A 10,436-nucleotide genomic window follows, 5' to 3' on the forward strand; every position below is an offset into this window, starting at 1 on the left:
CTGATAGTGCCTGCAAGAACCAGTCGATTATGATTAACGTACAGTACGGTCCCTTCATCTCATATATCCCGATCGAATCTGCAACCATTGGTTCATCGAGGGCTTGCATATTAATTCGATCATAATGTGATAACTTTAATAGTGGCATCGCGTGTACTATTGGAGAACTCTTTCTCCAACGTACATCTCATACTCTGGCCAGAGATTCATGCACTATTATTACATCATATCACATAGGATATCCACACCCGCAGGTGAGCGGTGAATCCCCGACTACAATGCACTGGCTCCTATATGTGTCGCAACTGTACCCAACCTCGCCACCTGATGACTCTCCTGGAGCCAGTAAACGAGTTAAAGCACAGCCCTAGCATATAGAGCCTCAGTGTTGTCCCGGGTCGTAAGGACTAATGGTGTACAATCATATGCACGGACTTATCCTCTCGATGAATGATAACCACTTGAAAAGTCCGAGGGAGGGTTGTTCGGTATAATCATCATATGACTACCCATCTGCCATGTTTGGACATCTCTATGCCCTTACCAAGAAACGCAGTACACAACATCACAGATGCTAGTCTCAAGCTCAAGTGACCTTTATCCTTGTTTTAGGCGGCTGAATCGACTAGGAACGAATTTAGATTATACAATGTTTACAAACGAGTTTCAACATCGAATTACGATTCATTTGTATTAAAGTATAATCAAGGTCTTTATCTATGTTTGATAACATGTGTATACAGATAAAGAAATAACAAACCATGAAATAATGAATTATATTAAAATAAAGATTGTTAATTACAACTGAGTCAATAAAATCCCTAGCCAACAGTTGGCTTGCAGGGCATCTACTCTAACAATCTCCCACTTGCCCTAGAGCCAACTACCCATAAACTTTAATCCCATTGCTTCGCGATGCTTCTCAAACAATGGTCCTGGCAAGGGCTTCGTAAGTGGATCAGCAACGTTATCTGCAGAGGGGACTCTTTGGACTGATATGTCTCCCCTTTCCCACAATCTCCCGGATGATGTGGAATTTCCTCAGTATATGTTTAGATCGCTGATGAGACCATGGTTCCTTTGCTTGCGCAACGGCACCAGTGTTGTCGCAGTACACCGGGACTGGATCAACTCCTTTAGGAATAACGCCCAACTCTTGGACAAAATTCCTCATTCAAACAAGCCTCTTTGGCTGCAGCAGATGCAGCAATGTACTCAGCTTCAGTGGTGGAATCCGCAACGGTGTCTTGCTTGGAACGTTTCCAAGAGACAGCCACACCATTAAGCATGAATACAAAACCAGAGGTCGATTTCGAATCATCTACATCATATTAGAAGCTAGAATCAGTGTAGCTTCCAATTTTAATTCTCCACCCCCATAGACCATGAACAAATTCTTAGTCCTTCTCAAGTACTTAAGAATGTCTTTCACGGCCTTCCAATGCATTGGACCAGGGTTTGCCCGATATCTGCTTGTAACACTCAAAGCATAAGCAATGTCAGGACGTGTCGATATCATACCATACATAATACTACCAATAGCTGACGCATATGGAATACGTGTCATCATCTCTATCTCTTCATCAGTTTTGGGACACATTGCCTTAGATTGAGTAACACCATGACACATTGGTAAGTATCCTCTCTTGGACTCTTCCATAGAGAATCGTTTTATAATGGTATCGATATAGGTGGTTTGGGTGAGTCCCAACATCCTTTTTGATCTATCCCTATAGATTTGTATTCCTAATACATAGGATGCTTCACCCATGTCCTTCATGGAGAATTTACTTGTCAACCATACTTTAGTTGATTGCAGTAATCCTACATCATTCCCAATGAGCATGATATCATCAACATAAAGTACTAGGAATGTCACCGCACTCCCACTAACTTTTTTGTACACGCATGGTTCCTCAGGATTCTTAGCAAAACCAAACTCTTTGATAGTGCTATCAAATCTGAGGTTCCAACTCCTTGATGCCTGCTTGAGACCATATATTGATCTCTGAAGTTTGCATACCTTATGCTCACTTCCTATTGATGTGTATCCCTCAGGTTGAGATATCTAAATTTCTTCTTTGATGTCTCCATTGAGGAATGCAGTCTTTACATCCATTTGTCATATCTCATAGTCATACCATGCTGCTATGGCTAGTAGTATTCTAATGGACTTAAACATAGCAACTGGTGAAAAAGTTTCCTCATAGTCAACTCCTTGCCTTTGAGTATAACCTTTTGCAACCAGTCTTGCTTTGAAGGTCACTACTTTCCCATCCGTCCCAAGCTTTCTTTTCTAGATCCATTTGCATCTTATGGGAACGATTCCCTCAGGTGGATCCACTAATGTCCAGACTTGGTTTGAATACATAGAGTCCATTTCTGACTGCATGGCTTCGAGCCATTTGGTTGAATCAGTATCAGATATTGCTTCTTTGAAATTCATTGGATCACATCCAACACAAGACTCATCATGGCCTTGTTCATGAAGAAGCGTATATCTGGCATGTGGTCTAATAACCCTATCAGACCTTCTAGAAGCTTGTACTTCAATTACTGGTTCTTGGGAAATGGGTTCAACTTCTATAGTTGAGGGAGTATCTTGAATTTCTTCAAGTTCTATCATCTTACCTTTTCTATCTAATAGAAATTTCTTTTCCAAAAAGGTGGCATTTCTTGAAACAAACACTTTTGCTTCATTGGGTGATAGAAATAATATCCAACAGAATTCTTTGGATATCCTACAAAGTAGCACAAAATGGATCTACTATCCAATTTGTCTCCCACTGTTTGCTTCACGTAAGCTGGACATCCCCATATTCTCATGTAAGAATATTTGGGAGTTTTTCCCATCCATATCTCATATGGCGTTTTATCCACTGCTTTACTATGGACATTATTTAACAACATTGCCGAAGTTTCAAGCGCAAAGCCCCAAAACGATGTAGGCAATTCAGTGAATCCCATCATGGATCGAACCATGTCCATCAAGGTTCGATTTCGACGTTCAGAAACATCATTCAACTGTGGTGTTGTTGGTGGAGTCCACTGTGAGAGAATCTCATTCTCTTTTAGATAATCCAAAAATTCAGCACTTAAGTATTCTCCACATCGATCAGATCGAAGTGCCTTAATACTTCTTTCCAGCTGATTTTCTACTTCAGATCTGAACTCTTTGAACTTTTCAAATGCTTCAGATTTGTGTTTCATCAAATAAACGTACCCATACCTCGAATGGTCATTAGTAAAGGTAATGAATTAGGAATGCCCATATTTTGTGCTAACACTTAGCGGGCCACAAACGTCTGTGTGGATCAAATCCAGTAGACCATGCGCACATTCCACGTTTCCATCGAATGGAGTCTTGGTCATTTTTCCTTTTAGACAGGACTTACAAGCAGGTACAGAATTTTTGTCTGACAAGTCAAACATACCTTCTCCCACTAGCTTGTGCATCCTTCTTTGGGAAATATGACCTAGTCTAACGTGCCATATTTGTGTGGGATTTGGATCATCTAACTTTATTTTGTTTGTTGTTGAAATCATGTTTACTTGGACATTCACTTATCATTTCCAGAACATTTCTGGCACATATAATTTCTTATGTCCGGACTTCATGCAGTGAAATAAATATGTTCTAACTTAGCGACTTTGTAGGCCTTTTAAGTGTCTTTCAGAGTTTGCCTCTTATTGGGATTGTTTTTCTTGTGAGGGGCAAAACATTTCTTTCCCTTACCTTGTGGGCCATTTTTCGTCCGACGAGAGGCCCATTATAAAAACAACGATTTTCTTATTTCATGGTGATCTCATAAGTCATAAGCGTATTGACTAGCTCTTCAAGGCTATTATATATCTTATTTAACTTGAAGTTCACCATAACCCCGTCAAATGAGGAAGAGAAAGACAACAAATTGATGTTATCAATTAATTCGTTAGGAATCACATATTCCAGGCCCACCACATTCTCAATAAGCGCAATCATATGTACAACATGCTCATGGGCTAGAGCCCCATCTTGCATGTGTGTAGTCATGAGCTCCTTGAAAGTAGTGTGCATCATCGTATGAGTTTCATGCACCATGCAACTCTTGCACGTTCATTCGAATGTCAGCAGCATTCAAAATTTCCTCAAACTGTCCCTACAGTTCATTTGACATAGAAGCGAGCATGTTACACTTTAGCATGTATAATATGATCTTACCATCTTGCATGCTTAGTCAGTTCAGCAGGACTGACAATAGTGTGTATGTCATTTTCTCCGAATTCAGAACAATTTTCCCAACCAGTCTTGAAAATTAGATTCGATTAGCTTGTTGATAATAAAAATGGATTATGTGACAAAATCGAAAATACACTGATACGGAAACAGAATAATGGTTGCTGATTATTTTAAAATAATTTTAAGATATAAAATATGGATTTCATTTTATAAATTTCCCTCCCACTATTTTGACATTTTCACCACCCTCTGATGAAAAAGGGAAATCGTATTTCCTTAGTGGGCACGTAGAGTCCAATTAGCCAATTATAATCCCGAATAATATCAGCCAATTATAATTTCTAAAAGGTAGAATCTAATTGCATCCCTATGCAACCTCCGCGTGTTTCGCCTCACATTTAATAAGGACCTAATAATATGACGCCGTTTATTTTCGCGTGTCAAACCGACCCATCAATGTTGAATTGTAGTAGGCGGTCCCCATGAGTTCCCCCAATAATATGAGCCGAAATCATGGGAGTTCCACTCAATTCACATCATATGTCCGGTGGAAATCACAGCTTTCCGGCGTACAGGCCCCCTCAATAATATGAGCCAGACACTGTCTGCGGGTAGCGATCAACATGCAACCACGGTTGATGGAAGGCAAGGAAAAATTAAACTCTTTTAATTTTTACTTTTTCGGTTTGATATAAATTTTAAACTTATTCAAAATGAGGGATTTTAATTTCAAAAATTGTCTCATCGTTTTAATTTAAAAATCGCGGGCCACGAGTTTGTATGTTTGCCTGTTTCATGCAACTATATTATTTAATAATATACATACATGAATACTACTATATATCGCATATATCATAATATGACATTCAACAATAAATAAGGATGATCGATCGCCAACACTTTTAGATCCATGTGAGCCATACATGGATCCAGGTCCAAAACTAGGTGAATGCAGGAATGCAAATGCAACTATTACAAGTGCTTCCAATATTTTACATGTCTTCATCTCGTTTATCGGGCCCACCATCTTCCAGTCTTGATCTCCCACTATTTCTAATAATTACATTTAAATAGCCATGGCACATAAGGGATACATCTCATGGGGGTGGGAACGGGCCATAAACCAGGCCCACTTTAATAATATCAAATATTAAAAACGAATAAAACAGTAAAATATCCTAACATACACCTAACACATTGGTCAAGGCTCTCGATCATCCTTCATGCATTTAATATCAAATAATAAAATCAATTTAATTAAAAAATTTAATTAATTGATAAATCATATATCTAATAATTTTATCGATAACCACCACAGTTATTGAAGAATTTAATAAATTAAATAAACTCCTTTATTTAATTTCCAATTAAATCAATAATAATTGATTTTTTGTAAAACTCATTTTACCATAAATAATTAAAATCATATTCTAATTATTTATTTTACAAGAAAATTATTAATTTTCCAAAAATCAATTTTCCAAAATAAAAATTGAACCAATTTTCAAAAATATCAATTTTACCCAAAAATTTGAAAAAATAAGAAAACTGCACCTTGGGCCCAAACAATTCAAGTCCGCCATTCAGCACGATTCCCGAGACGATCTCGGACAACCGCCCTGGCTGCCCGAACGTTTCGGGCAGTGGCGGCACACATGTGCGCGCAGGTCGCGCACAGGCGTGCGCGGCGCAGGGCAGCGCACGACGTGCGGACATTCCGCACGCCTCGCCGTGCTGCGAGCGCACACTGTGCGCGCAGCCGCGCGCTGGACGTTGCGCGCGGGTCTGCAAGGAACAGTTTCAGGCAGATACGAAATTTTTTTTTTTTGTTTTCTGGAAAAAATAATTTTTAATGGTGCTATAATTTTCTAAAAATTTTCTTGTGTGGTTAGAAACAAATTATTCAATATAATTTAAAATCATACGATTCAGAAAAAACCTTGGCTCTGATACCACTGTTGGATCTGGTTTTCTACGCGCCTAAACGCAGGGAAAGTTTTAAAAATTTTAGATCTTGACATTCAAGATGTGTTTTGCTTTGAGCGCTCGTATGATTATAACAAAAAATACATAGGATGTTAGAATCGTTATACCTTTGGTGAATTAATCACTGGACACCAACCGATCCGGCATTACAGATCTGGCTCTTGATGAATCTCTACGAATTTTCTTCAAGAGACTCCTTTCGTGTCGTCTAATCAGGTCGACGACTGAATTGTTTGATTCTCTTCCAAATTGAACTAGTAAATATGGAAGAGATTTTGCGTAGAAGAGGAAAAAATTGAGAGACGGCACAACAATATTTCCTTTCAGAAAGGGTTGGCCGATTTTTTTTTCTTTGGAGGTGGAATTCTCGAATGATTGAGGCAGGTGGCTAGGGTTTTTCTTTGCAACCTTTATTTATAATTAAATTATAGTCTAATTACATAATTAACATTAATGAGCTTGATTTAATTAATTGGGCTAGTCCAACTAGTTTAATTAATTTAATCAAATCCCATTAAAATTTTAATTATTTATTATGCTGGACTTGTACTCCTACAAGCCCATAAAACATATTACCCACCATATTTAATTTATTAATTAATAAACTCAACTTTTGAGCTTAATAAATTAAATACATTATAAATTCAACATTTTAATTTATTATTTAAATTATAAATTCAACTACTTGAATTTTCATCACCTCCAAAATTTAATATTTAATAAACCCAACATTTGAGTTTAATAAATTAAATTTTCAAATTTTATAAATTCAACTCCTTGAATTTATTCTATCAAAATTTAATTATCATAAATTCAACTCCTTGAATTTACTATATAATATAAATTTAACTTATTGAATTTACTCTCTCAACGGGAACAAACAATCAAGTACTTGTGTGACCCTCAATGGTTCAGGGATACAGCTAGCCCTAGGGTTCACAACTCTTTGTGATTCAGGACATAATCCTTTATTCGGGCTTACCCTAGTTAGCCCCATTCTTTTCATCAACACCTTGATCAAGAATGTCAGAACTCATTTCTGATTGCACCCATCGGATCATGGTAAGAGCGTCTAGTAGCATCGCCCCTTGATCCCCAAGGTATCACTGATAGTGCCTGCAAGAACCAGTCGATTATGATTAACGTACAGTACGGTCCCTTCATCTCATATATCCCGATCGAATCTGCAACCATTGGTTCATCGAGGGTTGCATATTAATTCGATCATAATGTGATAACTTTAATAGTGGCATCGCGTGTACTATTGGAGAACTCTTTCTCCAACGTACATCTCATACTCTGGCCAGAGATTCCATGCACTATTATTACATCATATCACATAGGATATCCACACACGCACGTGAGCGGTGAATTCCCGACTACAATGCACTGGCTCCTATATGTGTTCAACTGTACCCAACTTCGCCACCTGATGACTCTCCTGGAGCCGGTAAATGAGTCAAAGCACAGCCCTAGCATATAGAGCCTCAGTGTTGTCCCGGGTCGTGAGGACTAAAGGTGTACAATCATAACCATGGACTTATTCTCTCGATGAGTGATAACCACTTGGAAAGTCCGAGGGAGGGTTGTTCGGTATAATCATTATATGACTACCCATCTGCATGTTTGGACATCTCTATGCCCTTACCAAGAAACGCAGTACACAGCATCACAGATGCTAGTCTCCAGCTCAAGCGACCTTTATCCATGTTTTAGGCGGCTGAATCGACTAGGAAAGAATTTAGATTATACAGTGTTTACAAACGAGTTTCAATATCGAATTACAATTTATTTGTATTAAAGTATAATCAAGGTCTTTATCTATGTTTGATAACATGGGTATACAGATAAAGAAATAACAAACCATGAAATAATGAATTATATTAAAATAAATATTGTTAATTACAACTGAGTCAATAAAATCTCTAGCCAACAGTTGGCTTGCAGGGCATCTACTCTAACACACACGTGTCATATGGTGAGTAGATAATGATACTCCTTATATTGGTAACATAAACAAAGCTATCAGAGAGATGCACACATATAAATAAATATACGTAAATCAGCATAAAATCTATATTAGAAATTATGATTTTTTTTTTTTACAAAATGCGTGATATCATATCAACAATAGCATAATTCAATTATGAAAATTGCTTTAAGATTGCACTTGGACGGATAATAATGAGTCTTTTACTTTAACACTAAAATTTGTGAATGTCTATCAAGTTGATATTTATCACCTAGAAACTTGACTTTTATTATTAAAAAAACCATTTGATTTGACAATGATAATCCAATGTATAATTTAAAAAAACCAAATGCAAAACATTTATTATCTCAAGAATTTTCTCCTTCCAATATATGACCAACATGAATGGATGGTTGAGTTTCCATCATAAAGTCATCAAGTTCGTGAATAGTTGATGATCCTCTTTTCATCTTGCTAGTAAGAGGCTTTCACTTTGATTGATCATGTGACTATTTTCTGTCCTCCGTGAGGCAAATGGATGTGTCTAAAATGCTCTTTTTGAGAGAGAGAGTATTAGATTTCTCCAGTCCGAGAGTGGATTGACAATAATCATACAAAAAATGTTTGTTTATTATACCAAAAATATGGATGATGTGTCAAATGTCAATACTGGTAAGACAAAAATTGCACCTGTTGTATATATCATAAGATTCATTGATGAAATATTTACTGAGTGGTTCAAACATAAATTCAAATACTTGTAAAATACCAGTAACACTAACATGTATTACAATAACAGGACACTTTCCTTCCAAATTTTGTTCATATTTTGCATTTAAAGATAAAGTCAACAGATTAAAATGACAATAACTAGAGTTTTCAGAGCTCTAATTCATAGTCAATTAGATTATTAGCACCTATAGAATACAATATTTTTCTCTCAAAAAGTTAACTCTGAATATCACAAAAGAGTGAGAAATTCACATGACTTGCTTGAAAATTAAAATGATGGGTCAGACATAAAAAATACTTCAATAACACATTACAAGTGCATCCCTTTGTGATATTGTCGCGATAAAAAGCTTAAATTCACTACAGGAGAGAGCACAAGCCAAGAACAAAAATGCTAGCGAGCCCGAAGGAATAGGAAACAGGGAAAATAATACAAGTATGACTAACCTGAGAGTCGACGATGAGCTTATAAATCAAATTGAGCTCGACACTGCACAAATCAAAAGGTAACAATATGCATCAAATGAAGTACCAAAGAAACTAGATGAATCCAAGTTTCATCAATGGAAACACAAAATCCTGTTGTCAGGAAGCGCCGGCAATGTTTCTTGTTCAGAAACCAGCTTCAGACGCCCATCTTGTCACCGGTTCAGTTTTTAGTCACACAGGATTGCATATTTTATAGACAAATTGACAAGAAAAAAGTGTTTTTGCCCACAAAGTCTTCATTTTAATTATGAATTCATTTGGAGAGACATCAAAGTATGCCTTCAATAATAGAATGCTCGAGGAAAGATATTTATGCAAGCAATTCCAAGTAATATGAAATAAAATTTTCTATAATGATAATGGTTACCATGATAGCCATAAATATATTTACACCTAGCAAGCATGCAAACTTATCATCCTAAAGTCAACTGCTAGTTCCACAAAGGTAACAAGAAACGTATTATTCCCCTGAATTCTGTGGAAGAAGAACAGATGTTTCCACAAAGGCACACAAATACAACCACTTCTTACCGACACAAAAACTAAACGTACAAATAATGGGAAACGAAATACAAAATTCCGGAAACCAAATAAGGTTAATCGGCATAATATGAACTAAAACAATGGACACAATTGTGAAATTTTTAGTATATTCGATTAGTAGCGAAGTGATCTTAACATGTGAAAACAATAAATATAAGCATTGAAATTCGATGTTTTTCTAAAAAAAATAACAAAGGGTTATAAATCAATGCCATAATGAATCAGCTACTATAAACAAATTGCCGCTTTAATGGTTCGTGAAGGGCAGTAGACAATTATTAATGTATACTGAAACGCTCTCAACTTTTAACTTTAAAATTCTATTAAATTGTTTAAGCATAAAATCGAAAATCAATAATTTAAATAATTTAACCTTTTCATAAATCAAAATAATTTAACATTTAAAATCTCAAGTGCATAAAAATTCCTAAATCGTCAATTACCAATTTCAACTTCCACTTTTAACATGAACCAACTAACTTCAAAATAAGCATA

The sequence above is a fragment of the Primulina tabacum genome, chromosome 8, assembly GCF_025594145.1.
Source record: "Primulina tabacum isolate GXHZ01 chromosome 8, ASM2559414v2, whole genome shotgun sequence".
Lineage (NCBI taxonomy): Eukaryota > Viridiplantae > Streptophyta > Magnoliopsida > Lamiales > Gesneriaceae > Primulina > Primulina tabacum.